The sequence below is a fragment of the Lutra lutra genome, chromosome 3 (assembly GCF_902655055.1).
Source record: "Lutra lutra chromosome 3, mLutLut1.2, whole genome shotgun sequence".
Classification (NCBI taxonomy): Eukaryota; Metazoa; Chordata; class Mammalia; order Carnivora; family Mustelidae; genus Lutra; species Lutra lutra.
The window spans coordinates 113,020,625-113,044,698 of NC_062280.1; the positions used below are offsets into that span (position 1 = coordinate 113,020,625).

The 24,074-nt window shown below is 39.9% G+C and overlaps 1 protein-coding gene, 1 non-coding gene and 1 pseudogene across 12 annotated transcripts in view; 2 read left to right on the forward strand and 1 right to left on the reverse strand.

Moving 5' to 3' along the window:
* Window positions 1-24,074, reverse strand: part of WDR33 (WD repeat domain 33) — a 124,494-nt gene that overhangs the window by 84,955 nt on the left and 15,465 nt on the right. The window lies entirely within an intron of this gene.
* LOC125096583 (U6 spliceosomal RNA) lies at window positions 14,775-14,882 on the forward strand. The gene has a single exon (XR_007126264.1). It is a non-coding gene; the product is annotated as a U6 spliceosomal RNA (small nuclear RNA).
* On the forward strand, window positions 21,635-22,829 carry LOC125096083 (heterogeneous nuclear ribonucleoprotein D-like; annotated as a pseudogene).

The following is a 24,074-nucleotide window of genomic DNA, read 5'->3' on the forward strand; positions in this document are numbered from 1 at the left end:
TCTCTCGCTGTGTCTCTCTCAAATAAATAAATAATAAAAATAAATAAATAGATAGATAAATAAATAAGTGTATGTAAACTTACATGCAGAAGCATGTGAGAACAGCCATATGCTTATCTCACTGAACCTATACTGTGTGAAAACCTTCTTTCAAGCAACATCTTCTTTCATTAAGACACAAGCGTTCGTAGACAGATATGCAGAAGCATGTGAAAAACAGACCTGTCCTTAAAAAAATAATTTAAAAAAGAACTATTAATTACTGAGAAACTCAATCTCACAAGGCAGATACAAGTGTTCAAAACTTGTATCTTTACAAATCAATTTTTTTTTTTAAATTTATTTGACAGACAGATCACAAGTAGGCAGAGAGGCAGGCAGAGAGAGACAAGAGGAGGAGGCAGGCTCCCCGCTGAGCAGAGAGCCCGATGCAGGACTCGATCCCAGGACCCTGAGATCACGACCGGAGCCGAAGGCAGAGGCTTCAACCACTGAGCCATCCAGGCGCCCCTACAAATCAATTTTTATCACTAACAAATGCTGACAACTGTTTCCCTTGAAGCACAGTCTACCTACATTCCCCTTCAAGAAAAATATCTGCCATATACTCATTTGAATGCCATGGCTTATCATTCTTTTCTTTTAAATTCATTTAATATATTGTAATGGGCTTTTTTTTTTTTAAGCAGTATTCAGATTGGATTTTTTCACCTGGCAGTACGTATCTGAGGTCCTACCATGTCTTTTCCAACTCATTTATTTTTTTAGCACTAATATCCCATTGTCTGCATGTACCACTTTGCTTACCACTGAAGGATGTCTTGGTTGCTTCTAAATTTTAGCACTTATAAATAAATAAAGCTCCAATAAATATTCATATGCAAGTTTTTGTACAGTCATATTTTCAATTCACCTGGGTAAATACAAAGGAGGACTGCTGGATCCCCTGATAACAGAGTACACTTAGTTTGGTAAGAAAATGAGTAACTATCCAAAGTGACTACACACCATATTGCCTTCCCACCAGTAATGAATGAGAGTTCTTGTTGCTTCATATCCTTACCAGCATTTACTATTATCAGTGTTTTGGATTTGAGACATTCCAATACGTGTATAGTGGTATCTCCTTGCTTAAAATGACAGTTCCCTGATGATATGTGATGCTAGGCATCTTTCCATATGCTTGACACCTGTGTATTTTCTTTGGTGAGGGTCTGTTTAGATATTTTGCCCATTTTTTTTTTTTAAACGTAAGCTCTGCACCCAACATGGGGCTCATCTCATTACCCCAAGATCAAGAGCCACATGTTTGAGGCACCTTAGGTGGCACAGTTGGTTAAGCGTCCAACACCTGGCTTTTGCTCAGGGTCTTAGGTCTCAGGGTCTTAAGATCGAGCCCTGCATCAGGCTTCATGCTCAGTACGGAATCTGCTTAAGATTCTGCTTAAGATTCTCTCTGCCCCACCCCTCCTGCTTGCTGGCTCTCTTCTTATTTAAGAATAAAATAAGTAAATCTTTAAAAAAACAAAAAATAGGGAGGCATCTGTGAGCTAAGCGTCTGCCTTTACCTCAAGTCATGATCCCAGAGTCCTGGGATCGAGCCCTACCTACATCAGGCTCCTTACTCCGTAGAGAGCCTGCTTCTCCCTCTCCCTCTGCCTGTTGCTTCCCCTGCTTGTGCTCTCTCTGTCAAATGAATACCTTAAGAGAGAGAGACCCACATGCTCTACCAACTGAGCCAGCCCAAGTTGTTCATTTTCTCAGGTTTTAAGAGTTCTTTTTTTTTTTTTTTAAGATTGTACTTATTTGAGAGAGACAGAGCACAAGCAGGGGGAGCAGCAGAAGGGGATGGAGAAGCAGGCTCCCTGCCAAGCAAGGAGCCCCACTCAGGACTCTATCCCAGGACTCTGGGATCATGACCTGAGCCAAAGGCAGACGCTTAATGAACTGAGCTAAAACCCTGTTTTAAGACTTCTTTGTATATTTTGGACAACAATCCTTTATGAGATAAATCTTCTGTAAGTATTATCTCCCAGTTTCTGGCCTATCTTCTCATACTCTTGATTAACTTATTTTTAAAATTACATTAACCAGGGGCACCTGGGTGGCTCAGTGGGTTAAAGCCTCTGCCTTCGGCTCAGGTCATGATCCCAGGGTTCTGGGATCGAGCCCCACATCGGGCTCTCCTCTCAGCAGGGAGCCTGCTTCCTCCTCTCTCTCTGCCTGCCTCCCTGACTACTTGTGACCTCTGTCAAATAAATAAAAAATATCTTTAAAAAAATAAATAAATAAATAAATAAATAAAATAAAATTACATTAACCAAAAAGTAAATTTTAGAACTTAGAACTTTAGAACTTGGAACATTTCTAGGTTTTGACAAATGCACAGAATCATAAAATAACCAAAATAAAGATGCAGCACCCTGTTACCAATTTTCTACCACTACTCCTAGTCCCTAGCAACCATGTTGTTTCTGTTTCCCATCACTATAGTTTATGTCTTTGCAGAATGTCATATAAAGAGAATCACACACTGTGTACCCTTTTAAGTTTGGCATTTTTCATTTAGCATAATAATTATGAGATTCACCAATGTTGTTTCAAGTACCAGTAATTCCTTTTTTATGTTTGTTTTTCCATTCACCAATTGAGGGACACCTGAATTGTCCACGGTGCTTGGCAATTTGAACAAAATTACTACTGACAGTCACGTGTAGTTTTGTATAAATGTTAAGTGTTCATTTTTCTTGGGTAAATATTTAGGATTGAAAGTGTGGGGTCATGTAACTTTATATTTAACTTTACAGGAAACTGCGAAAAGATTTCCCAAAGTGCCTATACCATCTTACATTCCCACTAGCAATTACAAAAGTTCCAGTTGCTCTACATCCTCATTAATACTTGTCAACTAGGCAGAGAAGAGTTGTTTGTTTTGTTTCTTAGTCACCCTAACAGATATATAGTAGTATCTCATTGTGGGTTGTATTTTTTTTTAAAGATTTTATTTATTTATTTGACAGACAGAGATCACAGATAGGCAGAGACAGAGGAAGGGAAGCAGCCTCCCTGCTGAGCGAGAGCACAATGCGGGGCTCAATCCCAGGACTCTGGGGTTACGACCTGAGCCCAAGGCAGAGGCTTTAACCTACTGAGCCACCCAAGCACCCCTCATTGTGGTTTTAATTTGCATTTCCCTCAAGACAAATGATATAGAGCATTTTTTTGGTCCTCACTTACCACCCATATATCTTGTCCAGCAAAGTTTCTGCTCAAATATTTTCCCCATTCTTTAATTGGGTTGTTTTCTTAATGTAGAGGAGTTTTTTTCTTTTAAGATTTTACTTTTTAATTTATTTGACAGAGAGAGAGGGAGAGAGAGAGAGCACAAGTAGGGGGAGTGGTGAAGGCAGAGGGAGAGGAAAAGGCAGACTCCCCACTGAGCAGGGAGCCTGACATGGGGCTCAATCCCTGGACCCAGAGATCAAGACCTGAGCTGAAGTCAGAAGATAAACTCACTGAGCCACCCAAGTACCCCTAGAAATCTTCATCTAAACCAAGATTATAAAGATTTTTCTCCTTTGTTCTCCTCTGCCAATTGTATTATTTTACATTTCACATTTAGATCTCTGATCTATTTGAGTTCATTTCAGTATTAGGTATAAGGGATGGTTTGAAATTCTTTTTTCTCATACGGTGTCCAATTGTTCCAACTCCGTATGCTGAAAAAGACTCTTTTTTCTACCAAATTGCTTTTACACCTTTGCTTAAATCAACTGACTGTATTTTATGTGGATCCACCTCAATATCTTGATTACTTTAACTTTACAGAATGTCTTGAAATCCGCTAGATTTCAGATCAGATTCCCCAACTATGTTGTTCTTCATCAAAAGTGATCTAGCAATTTGTGTTGCTTTGCCATTTTATAATTTTTAAAAGCAGCTTATTACCCATAAAAAATATGAGATTTTGGGGTGCCTGGGTGGCTCAGTGGGTTAAGCCACTGCCTTCGGCTCGGGTCATGATCTCAGGGTCCTGGAATCGAGCCCCGCATCGGGCTCTCTGCTCAGCAAGGAGCCTGCTTCCTCCTCTCTCTCTGCCTGCCTCTCTGCCTGCTTATGATCTCTGTCAAATAAATAAATAAAATCTTAAAAAAAAAATGAGATTTTGATCTTTATGGACCAATCTGAGAAGAAATTATATTTTAACAGTATCTGTCATCAAACCATAAACAGGTAATTCTTTACAATCATTTAGGTCTTCTGTGATTTGCTTCAACCATGTTTTGTAGTTTCAGACACACAGACATGCTTTGTCAGATTTATACCTGGTTTTTTGTTTTTTTTTTTAAAGATTTTATTTATTTATTTGACAGAGAGAGATCACAAGCAGGCAGAGAGGCAGGCAGAGAGACAGGAGGAAGCAGGCTCCCTGCTGAGCAGAGAGCCCGATGCGGGACTCGATCCCAGGACTCCGAGATCATGACCTGAGCCGAAGGCAGCGGCTTAACCCACTGAGCCACCCAGGCGCCCCTATACCTGGTTTTGGTGCTATTTAAATGGAACTGTGTTTTACTTATTTCCATTCCCAGCTGTTCACTGGCAGTATAAAGAAACACAATTAATTTTTATACACTGTCCATTTATTCTGCAACCTTGCTAAATTCACGTGTTGATCCTAGATTTCTTATCAATTCCTTGGAGGTTTCTGCATAGGTAATCATGTCATCTGTAAATAGGGGCAATTTATGTCTTTCTGTTCTAAAAGCTTTATTTCTTTTTCTTGCCTTATTGCACTGTTCTCCGTCTTTCTCTATTAAGTATTCTCTATTAAATGTGATATTAGCTATAGATTTTTATAGATGCCCTTCAACATGTAAAAGAAAAACCCTTCCATTCCTAATCTGTAAGAATTTTTATCAACAAAGTACTAAGAGGGGCACCTGGGTGGCTCAGTGGGGTAAAGCCTCTGCCTTCGGCTCAGCTCATGATCCCAGGGTCCTGGGATCGAGCCCCACATCAGGCTCTCTGCTCCGTGAGGAGCCTGCTTCCCCCTCTCTGTCTACCTGCCTCTCTGCCTACTTGTGATCTGTCAAATAAATAAATAAAATCTTTAAAAAAAAAAAAAAAGAAAGAAAGAAAGAAAGAACTAAGAGGGGTACCTGGGTGGCTCAGTGAGTTAAGTGTCCTCAGCTCAGGCCATGTTTCTGGGGATCCCAGGATCTCACAGGTCCAGGATCAAGCCCCTTCTCTCTCTCCTCCCCATTCATGCTCTCTCACTATGTCACTATCTCTGTCTCTCTCTCAAATAAATAAATAAAATCTTCAAAAAAAAAAAAAAAAGAATTTTGTCAAATGCTTATTCATCTATTTATATGGCTTTTCTCAGTCTTTTAATATGGCAAATTAGCCTGACTTTCAAATGTGGAACATCCCCGCATTCCCAAAATAAATCCCATTTGGTCATGATAGATCATCCTTTTTATATATTGTTGAATCTTAATTACTAACACTTTGTTGTGACTTTTACATTCATGTTCATAAAGGATACTGATGTAGTTTTCTTTTCTTGTAATATCTTTATCTGGTTTTATATCAAGCTATATCAAGGTTTATCAAGTTTATATAAAACCTATAACTAGGTTAAGTATTCCTTCTAGTATTTCCTGGAAGAGACTGTACAGAATTGGCACTATTTCCTCCTTAAATGTTTGGTAGAATTCTGTGAAACCATTTGAATGGGCCTCAAGTTTCCCCTACTGGAAGGTTTTTTAACAATGAATTCAGTTTCTTTAAAAGAAAACTATTCTTGGGGTTCCTGGATGGCTTGGTGGGTTAAGCCTCTGCCTTCAGCTCAGGTCTTGATCTCAGGGTCCTGGGATCGAGCCCCGAATCAGGATCTCTGCACAGTGGGGAGCCTGCTTCCCCCTCTCTCTGCCTGTCTCTCTGCCTACTTGCGATCTCTTTCTGTTGAATAAATAAATAAAATCTTCTTAAAAAAGAAAAAGAAAAACTATTTTGGTTATCTATTCCTTCTTGAATAAGTTTTGGTAGTTTGCTCTTTGAAAGGAATTGATCAATTTCATTAAAGTTGCCACATCTTAGGGCATAGAGTTGTTCATGCATTCTCTATAATTTTTTTAAAGACTTTACTTATTTATTTTATTCATTTGACAGAGAGAGAGAGAGAGAGAACAAGTAGGCAGAGGGAGAAAAGCAGGCTCTCCGTTGAGCAGGGAGCCCCATGCAGGGCTCGATCCCAGGGCCCTAGGATCATGACCTATGCTGAAGGCAGCCACTTTAACAGACTGAGCCACCCAGGTGTCCCTCTTACTAACATTTTAACATCTATAAGAGCTGCAGTGATTGCCCCTCTTTCACTCCTGATACTGTTAACTTGGGCTCCTCCGTCTCTATCTATGCCCTGTCTCTATGTGAACATTCTGTCATTCTTCCAAGTAGAAAATAGGTTCCACAGAAAAATGTGAATATTAACATGACAATACTTCCTCAAGGGAACTGCAATACTTCTGTTAAGTAGCAAAAGTGCTTCATCCACACTTCCACACTATGCATTATCTGCTTGGTTTGCCATAATACACTAGCACAGACTGAGAAGCTTAAACAAAAATTTATTTTCTCACAGTTCTGGAGACCGAAAATCTGAAACCAGGGTGCCAGCACAGTCGGATTCCTGGCTTACAGATACCCACCTTCTTGGTATCCATCCTCATATGGCAGAAAGAGACAGCAAGTTCTCTGGTGTCTCTTCTTATAAGAGAATAACAGGAGGCCCCTACATTCGTTCCCTCATTTAAACCTAATTATCTCCCAAAAGCCAATCTCCAAATCCCATCGTTAATGGTGGTTAGAGTTTCAACATATGAATTTTACAAAAACATGATTCAGTCCACAGCATGCTAAAAAACATATACTTAAGATAGGTAAGAGGATGCAGTGATGGAGTTTAAGGAGTACACTTGTGGGGTACCTGGGTGGCTCAGTCATTAAGAGCCTGCCTTCAGCTCAGGTCATGATCCCAGGGTCCTGGTATCCAGCCTGGCATCAGGCTCCCTGCTCCGTGGGAAGCCTGCTTCTCCCTCTTCCACTCCCCCTGCCTGTATTCCCTCTCTTGCTATCTCTCTCTCTCTGTCAAATAAATAAATATCTTTTTTTTTAAAGGAGTACACTTTCATGATGAGCACTGAGTGATGTATGGAATAGTGGAATCACTATATTATACACCTGAAACTAATGTAACACTGTATGTTAACCATACCACAACTAAAATAAAACATATACTCAAGGGTTGACATATAATTAAATTAATTATTTTTAATGCTTCACCAATGACATTTCAAGAGAAATTGGCTTTTTTTCTTCTCAACCACCCATATGAGGTGACAGTAAACACACAATGAATAATAGTAGAGACTGGGGGGCCCTGGGTGACTCAGTGGGTTAAAGCCTCTGCCTTCTCCTCAGGTCATGATCCCAGGGTCCTGGGATCGAGCCCCGCATCAGGCTCTCCACTCCGCAGGAAGCCTGCTTTCTCCTCTCTGCCTGCTTGTGATCTCTGTCAAGTGAATAAAAAGAATCTTTAAAAAAAAAAAAAAAAATAGTAGAGATTGGTACCACTGCCCTGAACCATGCTAAGGAGCAAGCAGTTTTAACCATTACCACTCTCACACCATAAGTACAAATGTCAACACAGTAAAAGACCTATAATGTCTTAGTATGATTATGAAAGTAGTTCTGAGGGGAATCTCAGTGGCTCAGTCAATTAAGCCCTACTACAGCTCAGGTCATGATCATGGGGTCCTGGAATCAAGCCCCAAGTTAGGATCCAAGCTCAGCAGGAGTCTGCTTGTCCCTCTCCCTCTGCCCACCCTTGGCCCCACTACTCATACATCCTCTCTCTCTCTCTCAAAATCTCTAAAAAAAAAAAAAAAAAAAAAAGAGGGGGGGGTGCAGTGGGTTAAAGCCTCTGCCTTCGGCTCAGGTGATGATCCCAGGGTCCTGGGATCGAGCCGCACATCAGGCTTTCTGCTCTGCAGGGAACCTGCTTCCTCTTCTCTCTCTGTCTGCCTCTCTGCCTATTTGTGATCTCTGTCTGTCAAGTAAATAAATAAAATCTTTAAAAAAAGAAAGGAAGGAAGCAAGCAAGCAGTTCTGACTTCAATTTGAAAACTCACCACCGCCATACAGAGTTAAATTCAAATAACTGGCACAGAAAAAATTTTCACAATCTACGAAGTATATTAGCAATCTAAGGTATTATTACAAATTATTCACAAGAGCTATACCCAACACTGAAAACTGGACGTGGGGCACCTGGGTGGCTCAGTGGGTTGAGCCTCTATCTTCGGCTCAGGTCATGATCTCACAGTCCTAGGATCGAGCCCCGCATCGGGCTCTCTGCTCAGCAGAGCCTGCTTCCTCCTCTCTCTCTGCCTGCCTCTCTGCTTACTTGTGATCTCTTTCTGTCAAATACATAAATAAAATCTTCAAAAATTAAAAAAAAAAAAAAAACTGGACCTATTCCTAACCTTCCCAGATTTAACTTATAAAAATGACAAAAACTGGGGCACCTGGGTGGCTCAGTTGTTAAGCGTCTGCCTTTGGTGCAGGTAGTGATCCCACAACTAATCCCAGGGTCCTCAGATTGAGCCCCACATCAGGATCCCTGCTCAGTGGGGAGCCTGCCTCTCCCTCTCCCACTCCCCCTGCTTGTGTTCCCTCTCTCGCTGTGTCTCTCTGTCAAATAAACAAATGAAATCTCTTAAAAAAAAAAAAAATGACCAAAGCTATGCTTTCAACTCGATAAATATAAACCCAGAAGGAAATGCAAAAATCTACAGAATCTAGGGGTGCCTGGGTGGCTCAGTGGGTTAAAGCCTCTCCCTTCGGCTCAGGTCATGATCTCAGAGTCCTGGGATCGAGCCCAGCATCGGGCTCTCTGCTCCGCAGGGAGCCTGCTTCTCCCTCTCTCTCTGCCTGCCTCTCTGCCTACTTGTGATCTGTCAAATAAATAAATAAAATCTTTAAAAAAAAAAGTACAGAATCTAAAAAAGAACAAATAAATAAAACTATCTTGGTTGGCTATCTTGCTTGGAATGAAACAAACGAATGAATAAAGCAGGCCAGTGGCACTACAAACACACGTTTGTAAATGCTTATAATACTTATAGAAAAATATACCAGAAACATTACCAGTGATGGTATCTCTGTCTGCCTCCCTGCCTACTTGTGCTCTATCTCTCTGCCAAATAAATAAATAAAACCTTTAAAAAAAAAATTGGACACTCGACTGAGTCAGCCTCCCACCATGCCCCCAAAATTAATTTTAAATGGAAAATGTGACTGTCCAAAAAACAGATGTCCTTTCACATGTGCTTATGCAATACTCAGAGGAAAAGAGGAAAGAGAGACCTATTTTGGATTATGAGACTAAAGAGACATAACTAACCTTGATGAAACCGTGATTTTTTTTTTGAAGATTTTATTTATTTTACAGAGAGAGAGAGCACAAGCAGGGGGAGCAGGAGAGGGAGAAGTAGGCTGCCCTCTCAGCAGGGAGCCCAACCACAGGGGTCAATCCCACGGGGATCATGAGTTGAGCTCAAGCAGATGCTTAACCGACTGAGCCTGGACCCAGGCACCCTGGAACCCTGACTTTAAAAAAAAAAAAAATGTTAAACAAATGTCAGCAAGGATGTGAAGAAAAGGGAGACCCTGTGCCCTGCTGGTGTGAATGTAAACTGGTGCAAATTGGTGCAGCCACTATGAAAAACAGTGTAGAGGTTCCTCAAGATATTAAAAACAGAACTACTCTACAATCCAGCAATTCTACTTCTGAGTATTTCTCTGAAGAAAACAAAACTACTAATTCAAAAAGATATGCACCCATGTTTACAACCTCCCAAGTGTCCATCAACAGATAAATTGGATAAAGAAAATGTTGGGGCGCCTGGGTGGCTCAGTGGGTTAAGCCGCTGCCTTCGGCTCAGGTCATGATCTCAGAGTCCTGGGATCGAGCCCCGCATCGGGCTCTCTGCTCAGCGGGGAGCCTGCTTCCTCCTCTCTCTCTGCCTGCCTCTCTGCCTGCTTGTGATCTCTCTGTCAAATAAATAAATAAAATCTTTAAAAAAAAAAAAAATGTGTGTGTGTGTGTGTGTGTGTGTGTGTGTGTGTGAGAATATGCAATGCAGTATGATTTGGCCATAAAAAAGAATGAAATTTTGCCATTTTTGACAACACAGATGGACCTTAAAGGCATTATGCTAAGTGAAATAAATCAGAGAAAGACAAATACTGTATAGGTGAAATGTACAAGTGGAATCAGAAACAAATAAAAATACCCACATGCACAGACTGAAGAAAAGAGACTGGCGGTTGCCAGAGGTGGGGGATGGAGGTGGGAGACACTGGATGAAGGCAATCAAAAAATACAAACTTCTAGTTATAAAATAAATACTTTGTGGAAATGTACTGGACACTAGGGTAACTCTAATTAATTATTCTGCACTGCAGGGCACCTGGGTGGCACAGTTGGTTAAGCATTTGCCTTTGGCTCAGATCATGGTCTCGGGATCCTGGGATCAAGCCCTGCATTGGGCTCCTTGCTTAGCGGGGAGATGCTTCTCCCTCTTCCTCTGCCTGCCACTCCCCATGCTTGTGCTCTGTCAAATAAATAAGTAAAATATTTTTTTAAATAATAGTAATACTGTACTGCAAATTTGAAAGTAGCTAAGAGTAGATTATAAGTTCTCGTCACAAGAAAAAAAAACTTTGTGACTATGAAAGGTGATGGCTTTAACTAAATTTGTGGTGACCATTTTGCAATATATACAAATATCAAATCATTATGTTGTACACATGAAACTGACATTATATGCAAGGTACCTCAATTTTAAAAATATAGTGCAAAATAATGTTATACCAAATTATTTATTGAATTATACAGTTCAATTAGGTAAATTGGGTAAATAAAATTAAGTAAATAGAATTTACTTAAGATAAACCGAATAAACTTAAGATAAACAGAATATCAAGTATAAATATTAAGAATAAGTATTATTCTTAATATTTAATTTTAAATATTTATTATATATTATACACAATATATAAATATATAATAAATATATTACATATTATATAAAATATATATAAAATATAAAAATATATAATATATAAACATTTAATATTTATTCTTTTTTTTTTTTAGATTTTATTTATTTATTTGTCAGGGAGAGAGAGAGAGAGAGCGAGAGTGAGTACAAGCAGATAGAGTGGCAGGCAGAGGCAGAGGGAGAAGCAGGCTCCCTGCTGAGCAAGGAGCCCGATGTGGGACTCGATCCCAGGATGCTGGGATCATGACCTGAGCCGAAGGCAGCGGCTTAACCCACTGAGCCACCCAGGCGTCCCTTAATATTTATTCTTAAAAAATATTAATTATAATTAATTATAATTATTAAGAATAATTAATTATTCTTGATAAATATTAAGTAATTATTGCTAATTTTATTTTGTTACTACTATGGTAAAGAAAATACCTTTATTCCTACTGATAATGAACACTGAGGTTTTTTTCATTTTTTTATTATTATGTTCAATTAGGCGACATATAGTAAGTACATCATTAGTTTTTGATGTGTGTTCAACAATTTATTAGTTGCATATAACACCCAGTGCTCATCACAAAACGTGTCCTCCTTAATACCCATCACCAGGTTACCCCATCTCCTAACCCCCTCCCTTCTAGAACTGAAGAGGAAAACTATAATCTCTAATGAAACTGCTTTGTGTATTTATAAATATTAATGAATAAAAACTACTTGGATGGTTTACCTTTAAAACATGTCTCGTTGCTGGATATTTGAATTTTTTTTTTTATTTGAATTGTTTGTTTTGTTTTTAAGATTTTATTTATTTATTTATTTGAGAGAGAGAGAACACAAGCAGGGGAGGGGCAAAGGGAAAAGCAGACTCCCCGCTGAGCAGGGAGCCCAACATGGGGCTCCATCCCAGAACCCCGGGATCATGACCTGAGCCAAAACCGGATGCTTAACCTACTGAGCCACCCAGACGCCCAGTGAACTGTTTTGTTTTTGTTTTTCTTAAGATTTTATTTATTTATTTGACAGAGAGAGCTCACAAGCAGGCAGAGAGGCAGGCAGGGGGGCGGGGAGCAGGCTCCCAACTGAGCAGAGAACCCGATGTGGGGCTCCATCCCAGAACCCTAGGATCATAACCCAAGCCAAAGGCAGAGGCTTTAACCCACTGAGTCACCCAGGCACCCCTCGTGAATTGTTTTTAAAACATATCCCTCTAAAACTCAAATTGCACCAATCATCATCGTACATAAAGCTTTAAGTCGAAAGAATCTTTGCTGACTTAGGGAAAAAAAAAAAAAAGCACTTCTTCTAGGCTCTATTTTAGTTTTCTTATTAACAAAAGATTAAACACTGGGGGCACCTGGGTGGCTCAGTCGGTTAAGCATCTGCCTCTGGCTCAGGTCATGATCCCAAGGGTCCTGGGATAGAGCCCCCCATAGGACTCCCTGCTCAGTAGGGAGCCTGCTTCTCCCTTTCCCTCTGCCACTCCCCGTGCTTGCGCACTCTCTCACTCTCTCTCTCTCTCTCAATAAATAAAATCTTTTAAAAAAATAAATAAAAATAAAAGGTTAAATACTTTTTTCCATTTTATTAACCACTTTTACTCCCACCTCTATGCACATTTACATTCTTTCTTCATGTCTTTTGTGTACTGCTTTGGGGAATAAATGTATAGTTAGGTCATTGTCATTTGCCTCCTATATGACTAGGCTCAGGGGGAAAAAACTCAGTACACAATTCAGCTGTTTGAATTTTAAACGAAAAAACATACTTCTTACATCCCCGCAGTTAACAACAACAACAAACAGCTTAATAGGAAAAACAGTTTATGGTTTCCCTTTGCTCAAACTACAATGATCTCCATTCAAAGATTCCCCACTTACAAATTTATCTACTTGGTAAAATTTATCTGTAGCCCCAAATCTTTGGCATCACTTGTAGACATAGAAAGTAAAGAAAAACTTGAACTGACCCAGAGCTCAAGTTCCCAGCTGAGGTCTAACCAGGCAATGCTGTGCCTTCTTGTTTCAGCTCTCATACTGTAAACAGGTGTCCTTTTTACAATCCACTGAGTGTAAAGTTTTACACATTTTGTTGTTTTTTTTAATTTCACTGCTTGAAATTGTCTCCAAGTGTTGTGCTGAAGTGCTATCTAGTGTTCCTAAGCTCTAGAAGGCTGTGATGTGCCTTAATGGAGAAAGTACGCAGGCCTGGTTCAGACATGAGCTGTAACTAATACTACTGCCCATGAATTCAAAGTTAATGGATCAACAATATGCATTAAATAAGGTATCTTTAAACAGAAGCACACATAAGATTATGTCTCAATTGGCTTTACTGCAAATGTCGCCAGAGGCTCACAGGAATCTAACTCTGCATTTCCCCTGGAAAAAACCATTCAGTATTTGCTAATTCAGTGTCTGCAACATCATAGAATGTAACTGCCATGAATAACAATAATCAACTGGAGTTGGAAATACTTATACTATTCAATGGGGAAAATAATAGAACTGAAGCACCTGCAGAGCTCAAGTCACATCTTAGAAGGAAGTTCAAGACATACAACAAAAAGGCGCCTGAGTGGCTCAGTCAGTTCAGCATCTGCCTCCAGCTCAATTCATGATCCTGGGATCGTGGGATTAAGCACCATGTTTGGCTCCCTGCTCAGTGGGGAGACTGCTTCTACCCCTCCCTCTGCCTCTCCCCCTGCTCGTACTCTTTCTCTCAAATAAATAAGTAAAATCTTTGGGGGGAAAAAGATATACAGCAAAGTTGTACCAATCTAATATATTTGTAACGCCTACTTGCAACTCCTCCACAGAACACTTAAGTTTGGGGGATGGGGATACAGTATCACTAGAATACAAAGAACGAAACTAGGCAAGCTAAATTTGACTCTATTTAAGGCTCTGATCCCTGCCTATGCTAGAGAAATTTTTGACACGTTGATCTCTAAAAAGAAGGAATAAGATTTTTTTTAAAAGATTTTATTTATTTATTTGACAGAGATCACAAGTAGGCAGAGAGGCAGGCAGAGAGAGAGAGGAGAAAGCAGGCTCCCCGCTGAGCAGAGAGCCCGATGCGGGGCTCGATCCCAGGACCCTGGGATCATGAGCTGAGCCGAAGGCAGAGGCTTTAACCCACTGAGCCACCCAGGTGCCCCAAAAGAAGGAATACGATTAAGGACCACTTGGGGTGCCTGGGTGGCTCAGCCCAGTTAAGGGTCTGCCTTCAGCTCAAGTCATGACTCAAACCCATAAGGAAGTCCCTGCTCAACAGGGAGCCTGCTTCTCCCTCTTCCTCTGCCCCTCCCCACTGCCCTGCCCACTTGTGCTATCTCAGATAAATACTATCTTTTTAAAAAATAAATTTCAGAAAACCATTCTATGATTTAATAGAGATCAATGTAGACTAATAAAATATTTTGTTTCGCAAAAAGTCTTTCAGTCAAGTTCACGGGCACAGGCAACCAGAAAGAAATAACTAGTAACCTTTGCCAATCTATAACATGAAATTTTATATAATCACTAAAAATCTTGAAATATTTTAAACAAACTTCATGACCCAACGTTAAGTGGAAAAAATCAGTGTAAATAAAAAAATCCAGAGTGTAAATACTTTAAAAGAACCATATACTTTTGTGCAAAAGTCAAAAAATGGATGCTCATTTCAGCAGTACATTTACTAAAACTGGGAACAATACAGAGAAGATTAGCATGGTCCCTGCACAAGGATGACATGCAAATTCATGAAACATTCCATAAAACAGAACAAAAAAAGCCCCTCAAAATAGAAAGGAACATAAAAGAAAAGTAACAACGCATGGGAGTTACAGTAAAATTTGGCTGTCTTCTTTATACCTTCAGTTCTTTCAAACTATCTACAATAGATATGAATCACTTTTATGAGAAGGTAGGAGTGATTTTTTTTTTTTTACAGATTTTATTTATTTGACAGACAAAAGATCACAAGTAGGCAGAAAGGCAGGCAGAGAGAGGGGAGGAAGCAGGCTCCCTGCCGAGCAGAGAGCCCAAAGTGGGACTCGATCCCAGGACCCTGAGATCATGACCTGAGCTGAAGGCCAGAGGCTTTAACCCACTGAGCCACCCAGGTGTTTTCTTTTTAAAATGTTTTTCTTTCTAAAATACTCTTCTGGGGAACACCTGGGTGGCTCAGTCCATTAAGCATTTGCCTTCAGCTCAGGTCATGATCCCAGGGTTCTGGGATCAAGTCCCATATCAGTTTCCTTGCTCAGTGGGAAGCCCACTTCTCCCTCTGCCTGCCACTCGCCCTGCTTGTGCTCACCCACTTTCTTTCTCTCTCCCTGTCTCTCTCTCCAACAAATAAATTCTTTAAAAATAAATAAATAGGGACGTCTGGGTGGCTCAGTTGGTTAAGCAGCTGCCTTCGGCTCAGGTCATGATCCCAGCGTCCTGGGATCGAGTCCCACATCGGGCTCCTTGTTCTGTGGGGAGCCTGCTTCTCCCTCTGCCTCTGCCTGCCACTCTGTCTGTGCTCGCTCGCTCTCTCTCTCTCTCTGACAAATAAATAAATAAAATCTTTTAAATAAATATAAATAAATAAATAAATAAATAAATAAAATAGTCTTCTAAAATCTCTAACTTTGGGGCACCTGGATGGCTCAGTCGGTTAAGCGTCTGCCTTCAGCTCGGGCCATGATCCCAGGATCCTGGGATCGAGGAGCCCCACATCGGGCTCCCTGCTCAGCAGGGAGCCTGCTTCTCCCTCTCCCTCTTGCTACCCCTGCTTGTGTTCCCTCTCTCTCTGTCAAATAAATAAATAAAATCTTTAAAAAGAAAAATCTCTAACTTTGCCCAATATTCTCACAACCATTGTTAGCATATTCCTATACTGATGTTCTAAATTAATTTTGTTAATTCATGATTATGCTCAATTTATTCAGTCTTTACACTCCCAAAATATATTATGTATAATCCTAGAAAACATGTATCTCACTGACAAAACCCCACATGTCTATCTTTCTGCCTAAACTGCAAATTACATGTAAGCAAGGACTGAATGTTTCTAATTTTTCTTAAAGATTTTATTTGAAAGAGAACGCGCATATGCACACACGTGTGCAGTGGGGGAGGGGCAGAGGAAGAGCAAGAACCAGGCTCCCCACTGGGATCAGGACCTGACCCAAAGGCAGTCCCTTAACTGACTGAGCCACCCAGGCACTCACTGCAGGACTGAATGCTTTTAGTCTCTGTATTTCCAATGCCTTGCATACATGTAAGAATTATCACAGATATACGTTAAAATATATAACAGAAAATCACTACTGAAACACCCAATAATACTTGCTGCATACAGGTTCCACCAATGGATGCTAAAATTAGTGGGCAAAAGCTTGAGAACAAGTACTTACATAATTCCAAAGTATCTCCTCCAAGATATTTATTAGTTACAAAGGAAAAAGTATTAACTATGCAGCAGAAAGTATTTGCTCACAGAACATTAATTTTTCTGTTTGTATATTACAAGCAATGAGCTAAGAGAATTATCACCAAATTGAAAAGGTATGTTCCAGATAATCTAAACTTAAAATACTGAGTATGTGCTGCACATGTAAAACAAACATTTTTCGGTGGGGGGAGACAATACTTGAGATACACAAAGCGAGAAAGTTCATTCGCGGGAATAACTGTTAACAGAGACGATTAATTAATGTTAACCACCCTCTTAACTATCCGCCAAGAGACAGGTCTCCTTTGTTAAGACTCCTGGACAGAGAAAGCAAATGGTTTCTACTCCTCCTCAACAGGCTGGCAGAGCATAGAGACCTGATTTGCTATTGAAATATCTCAGTGAGAATGTCTTAAAAAGAAAGGGTATGAGGGTACCAATGGGGGGCTCTGTCGGTTCAACATCTGACTCTTGATTTCGGCTCAGGTCATAATCTCAGAGTTGTGAGATGAAGCTCCCATCCTGGGCTGTGGAATGGGCAGGGAGTCTGCTTGTCTCCCTCTCTCTGCCCCTCCGCCCATTAATGTGCGTGTGCGCACACGAGCGTGCTCGCTCTCTAAAACGAATAAATCTTTAAAAACAAAAAAAGAGGGACACCTAGGTGGCTCAGTCAATTAAGCATCTGCTTTTGGCTCAGGTCATGATCCCATAACACTGGGATCCAGCCTGGCATCCAGCTCCCTTTCCTTCTGCCCCTTTCCCCTGCTTGTGCTCACTCGCTCTCTTAAATTAAAAACAAAAACAAACAAAAAAAACCTTTAAGAAAAAACAAAAATTTTTTAAATAAAAAAATTAAAAGTGTATGTATGAAAAATTAAAAAGTAGGATGACTGGTCCTGGGGCTTGAAAAAACAAGGTCTACCAAAGATCAGTTGAATGTAGAGCAGATATTACATAATAATAGGGAATTAGGACAAATTTTCTTAGATGTGATACTGCATGTTGCTACTGCATACTGAATGAAGCATTTGGTATCATGCTGTCTGAAATTACTCTCAAACAGTTAAAAAATATGTATATATGTACGTATGAATGCAGAGACAGAATGTTATTGGTTGAATTACATCCCCTCCTCAAAATCCCCATGTTGAAGTCCTAACCCTTAGCACCTTATTGGGACATAGAGACATTCCAGATGTCCTTAGTTAAGATGAAGTCATATGGAGTAGGAGGAGTCTGTAATTCAATAGGATTAGTGTCCTGATAAAAAGGAGAAATTTGGACACACATAAAGAATGGAGTTATACTGGCACAAGCTAAGGAACTACCAGAAACTAGGAGAGGCCTGGAACAGATTATTCCCTAACACCATCAGAGGGAACAAGGCCCTACTGACACCTTGATCTCAGTCACCTGTTCTTCAGAACTCTAAGACAATAAATGACTATTTAAGCCACACAGTTGTGTTATGGCAGCCCTAGCAAACTAACAGAGAAACAAAATATTTTAAAATTATAACAAATTGGGAGGTGATGGGATTTTACTTTTTATTTGAGAGAACAAGAGAGCAAGGAGCGTGAGCAGGGGGAAGGGCAGGGGGAGAGGGACAAGCAGATTCCCTGCTGAGCAGGCAGCCAGAGGCAGGGCTTGATCCCAGAACTCCAAGATCATGCATGACCTGAGCCACAGTCAGATGTTTAACCGACTAAGCTACCCAGGCACCCCATAATTTCTCACTTTTAAGTATGAGGTTAGCTGTGGAGGTTTTGTAGATGCACCGTATCAAACTGAGGATATCCCCACCATGTCTGCTTTGCTGAACATTTTATCATGAATAGATGCTGAATGTTGTCAGGAGCTTTTCTGCATGTATTAATATAATGCATGATTTAGTAATCTCTAAATATAAATTTTCTTCATAACTCATATGATGTATGAGTTTTTTTGAGTGCTAAACCAGGCTTGCAAACCTGAAACCCCACATCGTCATAATGTGTATAATTCTTTTTATTCACCATTAGATTCAACTGGTTATTCTGTTGAGAATGTCTACATTTATATTCATGAAAAATACTGACTTATAGTTTTCCTCCTGTATGATCTTTATGTGGTTTTGGTATTAGGGTAATACTGATTTCACAGAATGAATTAGGAAACATTTGCTATATGAGGTTTCTAGAGTAATCAAACTCATAGAGACAGAAAACAGAACAGTGCTTGTCACAGGCTAAGGGAGTGAAGAACAGGGAGTTAATGTTTAATGGGTACAAAGTTTCCATTAGAGAAGCTGAAAGGGTTCTGGAGATAGATGGTTGTAAAACACTGTTAACGTATTTAATGTCAAACAAGTGTATACTTAAAAATGTTAATTTCACTGGAAGAAAAAAAAATAAAGTTAAAATGGTCAATTTTTTATTAAGCATATTTTAACACCAAAACAAACAAAACTGGACCTGGAACCCAGCAGGTACTCAATAAGTATGTGATGATCTAGTGACCTTAATAAATGCATACTGGAAGATTACTTTTTTTAAGATTTATTTATTTATTTATTTGACAGAGGGAGAGGGAGAGAGCACAAGCAGGAGGAACAGGAGGGGGAGAAGTAGGCTCCCTGCTGAGTACAGAGCCCGATGTGGGGCTCAATCCCAGCACCCTGGGATCATGACCTGCCCGAAGACAAAGCCTTAACCGACTGAGCCACCCAGGCACCCTGAAGGAATCTTTTTTTTTTTTTTTAAGATTTTTATTTATTTGACAGAGAGAGATCACAGGTAGGCAGGCAGGCAGAGAGAGAGAGAGAGGAGAAAGCAAGCTCCCCGCTGAGCAGAGAGCCCGATTCGGGGCTCGATCCCAGGACCCTGGGATCATGAGCTGAGCCGAAGGCAGAGGTTTTAACCCACTGAGCCACCCAGACGCCCCATGAAGGAATCTTTTTTAAATGCTATGAGGGAACTGCTATGGGAAGAAACAAGAATTAATGACTGGGGGGAGCACAGACGTAAAAGAGAAAAGTTCTGGGCAAATTAAAGTATGCAGGGATAAAAGAAGGAATATACAAACTGGAAAAAGGGGAGGAGGTGGATTCCAGGCAGAGGAAATAGCAATAGGATTAAAAGGTTTCTGTTTTAACTGAGACACAACTGACATATAACACTATATTCATTTCAGGTGCACCTGAGTTTTTAAAATGGTTCACGGACAGGGTAGGTGTTAAGAGGGAGCAGCAGAGGAAAAAGCTGAAAACCTCTAAGTTCATATATTGGAGGTGGAGTCTGAAATTCGTCTTATACCAATCTAGACATGCTAAAAACATTCTAAATCTATCAAATAGTGCAAGAAGCCTTACCTGGGGTCTATGGATATGTAAATAGGCAAAAGGACTTCAAAGACACCCCCTACCTCAAGCTGCAAAAATTCAAATATGAGTATTTACATTTTTCCTGGGAAAAAAAATACCCCATGGGGTCCAGAGAGTACAACACTAGTGTTGGAGACAATGATGACTCACCCCAGAAATTTAAGTAAAAAAGTCTGAATTTTAGAAATGTGAATTTCTGCTGCTCCCCTTGCTTGTTCTCTCTCTCTGTCAAATAAACAAATAAAAAAATCTTAAAAAAAATATTAAAATAAAATAAAATCTGAAGTTTTTGCCTATACAAAACAAGATTCTAATGAACTACCTTTCAGGGTCTACCTTACATAGTGTATTCAATGAGCTGCATAACATTTTACTATGCAAAAATGTATCCCATTTATGTATCCCATAAAAATTATCAAAAAGGGGGGGCTGCCTGGGTGGCTCAGTGGGTTAAGCCTCTGCCTTCAGCTCAGGTCATGATCTCAGGGTCCTGGGATCGAGTCCTGCATCGGGCTCTCTGCTAGGCAGGGAGCCTGCTTCCTCCTCCTCTCTCTCTCTCTCTCTACTTGTGATCTCTCTCTCTGTCAAATAAATTAAAAATCCTTAAAAATAATTATCAAAAAGGGATAAATTCCCGTCATTACTCCTGATAAGAATGACTCCTCTGAGTGCCTGGGTGGCTCAGTCAGTTGAGCATCTGACTCTTGGTTTCAGCTCAGGTCATGGTCTCAGGGCCCTAGGATCAAGCCCCACACCAGGCTGCACACTCAGCATGGAATCTGCTTGTCCCTCTCTCCCTCTGCTCCCCACTCCCACGCACTCTTGCTCGCTCTCTAAAATAAATAAGTAAAATTCTTAAAAAAAAAAAAAAAAAAAAAAAGACTCCTCATCACTTACTGAGAAGCAACATCACACAAAAAAGCAAAATCCAGGGGCACCCGGCTGGCTCAGTCAGTGGAGAAGCGACTCTTGATCTCAAGGTTGTTAGTTAAAGCCCAAAGCTGGGTATAGAGATTACGTAAAATAAAATCTTTAAAAAAAAAAAAAAAAAGGAGGGATGCCTGAGTGGTTCACCAGTTCCGTGTCTGACTTCAACTCATTATCTCAGGGTTCTGGGATCAACCCCTCTGCCCCACCCCGCTTGCATACTCAATCTCTCTAAAAAATAAGAACTTAAAAACAAAAGCAAAAACCATAATATGAGTGTTAATGTGAGTAAAACCACCATATTCATACACTAATAGTGCACATACTTTGACCAAGCAATTCCACTTCCCTAAATTTATCCCTACATGTATGCGATCATATGTGCATAAGGTTATTCAGTGAAGCACCTTTTGCAATAACCAGAGTGGAAACCACACTTGTCTGTTAAGGAGAGGACTAGTAAAAGTAAACCATATAAAAGAAAACCATAAAATATACATACAATGCATATTATGCAACTTTCATAAAGGAGGTAGTTCTATTTAGGATCTTCAAATATATCATCAAGTCAGAAAAAGCAAAGTATATGGGGCACCTGGGTGGTTCAGTTGTTGGGTGTCTGCCTTCGGCTCAGGTCATGATCCTGGGGCCCTGGAATCGACCCCAAATCAGTCTCCCTGCTTGGTGGGGAGCCTGCTTCTCCCTCTCCCACTCCCCCTGCTTGTGTTCCCTGTTTTGCTGTATCTCTGTGTCAAATAAATAAATAAAATCTTTTTAAAAAATTATAAAGCAGGTGACCCGGACTGCGCGCCAGCACCCCCTGGCCGACAACTCTGCCACCATGGAGGACATGAACCAGTACAGCAACGAGAGAAATTCGCAGAGGGATCCAAGATCAACGCAAGGAAGAATCAGCAGGATGACGGTAAAATGTTTATTGGAGGCTTGAGCTGGGATACAAGCAAGAAAGATGACTGAGTATTTGTCTGGATTTGGGGAACTTGTGGACTGTACAATTAAAACAGATCCGGTGACTGGAAGATCAAGAGGATTTGGAATTGTGCTTTTCAAAGATGCTGCTAGTGTTGATAAGGTTTTGGAACTGAAAGAACACAAACTGGATGGCAAATTGATAGAACCCCAAAAGGGCCAAAGCTTTAAAAGGGAAAGAACGGCCCAAAAAGGTTTTTGTGGGCAGACTGAGCCCAGATACTTCTGAAGAAAAATTCAAGAATATTTTGGAGACTTTGGAGAGATTGAATATATTGAACTTCCCATGGATACAAAAACAAACGAAAAGAAGAGGATTTTGTTTTATCACATATACAGACGAAGAACCAGTAAAGAAATTCTTAGACAGCAGATATCATCAAATTGGTTCTGGGAAGTATGAAATCAAAGTTGCACAACCCAAAGAGGTATATAGACAGCAAGAACAGCAACAAAGAGGAAGAGGTGCTGCAGCTGGTGGACGAGGTCAGGGCCAAAAATGGAACCAAAGATTTAATAACTATTATGAACAAGGATATGGAAATTACAATAGTGCCTATGGCGGTGATCAAAACTATAGTGGCTATGACGGCTATGATTATACTGGGTATAACTATGGGAACTATAGATATGGACAGGGATATGCAGACTACAGTGGCCAACAGAGCACTTATGGCAAGGCATCTCGAGGGGGTGGCAATCACCAAAACAATTACCAGCCATACTAAAGAAGGACGTTGGAGAAAACTGGAGGAAATTGCTAAAGTTAACCCATCTTGCAGGATGACATTGAAGACTGGTCTTCTGTTGATCTAAGATGATTATTTTGTAAAAGACTTTCTAGTATACAAGACACAACTGTGTCCAACTGTAAATAGCCACCAATTAGTTTTCTTTGTTCTTACTTTGTCTTTTGCTATCTGTGTTATGACTTGATGTGGATTTGTGTTTATACAAATTTTATTTGTACGATTTCATGTTAAACCTCAAATGCTTTCTTATGTAAAAAAATTATAAAACAATGTATAGATTATTAGTGTGCATGTGAAAAGAAACAAAAAAAGGAACATCTACAGTATATAAATTTGCTACATATACCTCAAAATTACTTTGGAAGATTTTGTAACAAACTATTAACAGGGATAGCTACTAGATAGATAAAAGGAGAAGACAACTGCAGGAAGAAGACAGATTCAATGTACATCCTCTTGTACCTTTTACATTTTTAACACATGCATACTGTACACAAATGAATGAGTGAATGCATAAAAACAAAATAACTTATAAAAATAACACTACTAACTACAGTGTTAGAAACATGGTCACACACAAAACTGGAAATATCTACTCTGGGCGCAAAACAGATGTAAAAAAATATAACTGGAAATGAGCACTATGGGCAGTAAACGTGGGTGAAAAATACTCTTTATTGGGGCGCCTGGGTGGCTCAGTGGGTTAAAGCCTCTGCCTTCAGCTCGGGTCATGGTCCCAGGGTCCTGGGATCAAGCCCCGAATGGGGCTCTCTGCTCAGCGGGGAGCCTGCTTCCTCCTCTCTCTCTCTGTCTGCCTCTCTGCCTACTTGTGATCTCTCTCTGTGAAATAAATAAATAAAATCTTAAAAAAAAAAAAAAAAGTTGAAAATCACTGCATTACTAAAACAAAAGTACACCAAAGTCCTTACCGGTAACCAATTCTAAACAGAGCTGTATGTAACAGTTTAAGCACCACAAAACAATGTAATTTCTTAATTCCTGATGGGAAGATTTTCCTATTTAAGGCTCTTCTAGGTATGTAACTGTTTTAACTTTAGCTCTCTCCCAAAGACAATGAACCAAAAAGCCCTTCCGAATTATACGATGAAATGCTCTGGGTTTTCCTGTAGAAGTGGAAAAAAACACTAAACTAGTATTCAGATGACCTGGAATCTGCCACTATGTGACTACAAATAAATTTAATTTCTTCAATCCTGTTTGTCTTCCAATTAAAAGGTCTAGATTTAATGACCCCCAGAAATAAAACAATTCTATAATTTCAAGATTACATACACAGCAGGTAAGAATCTTCCAAAGTTTCTTGCAGCTCGTTTTTAACCTAGTTTAACAACTAAACTGAAGGTTAAGAACAAATACCTAAATTGCAGACAAAAGCACTTAACAAAAAAATCATTCCCAAAGCAACAATCCTAAAGAGATGGTCCTGAATATTTTAAGTTTCTCAACAGCAAGATGAAATGACAAGCTGAAGGCTTTGAG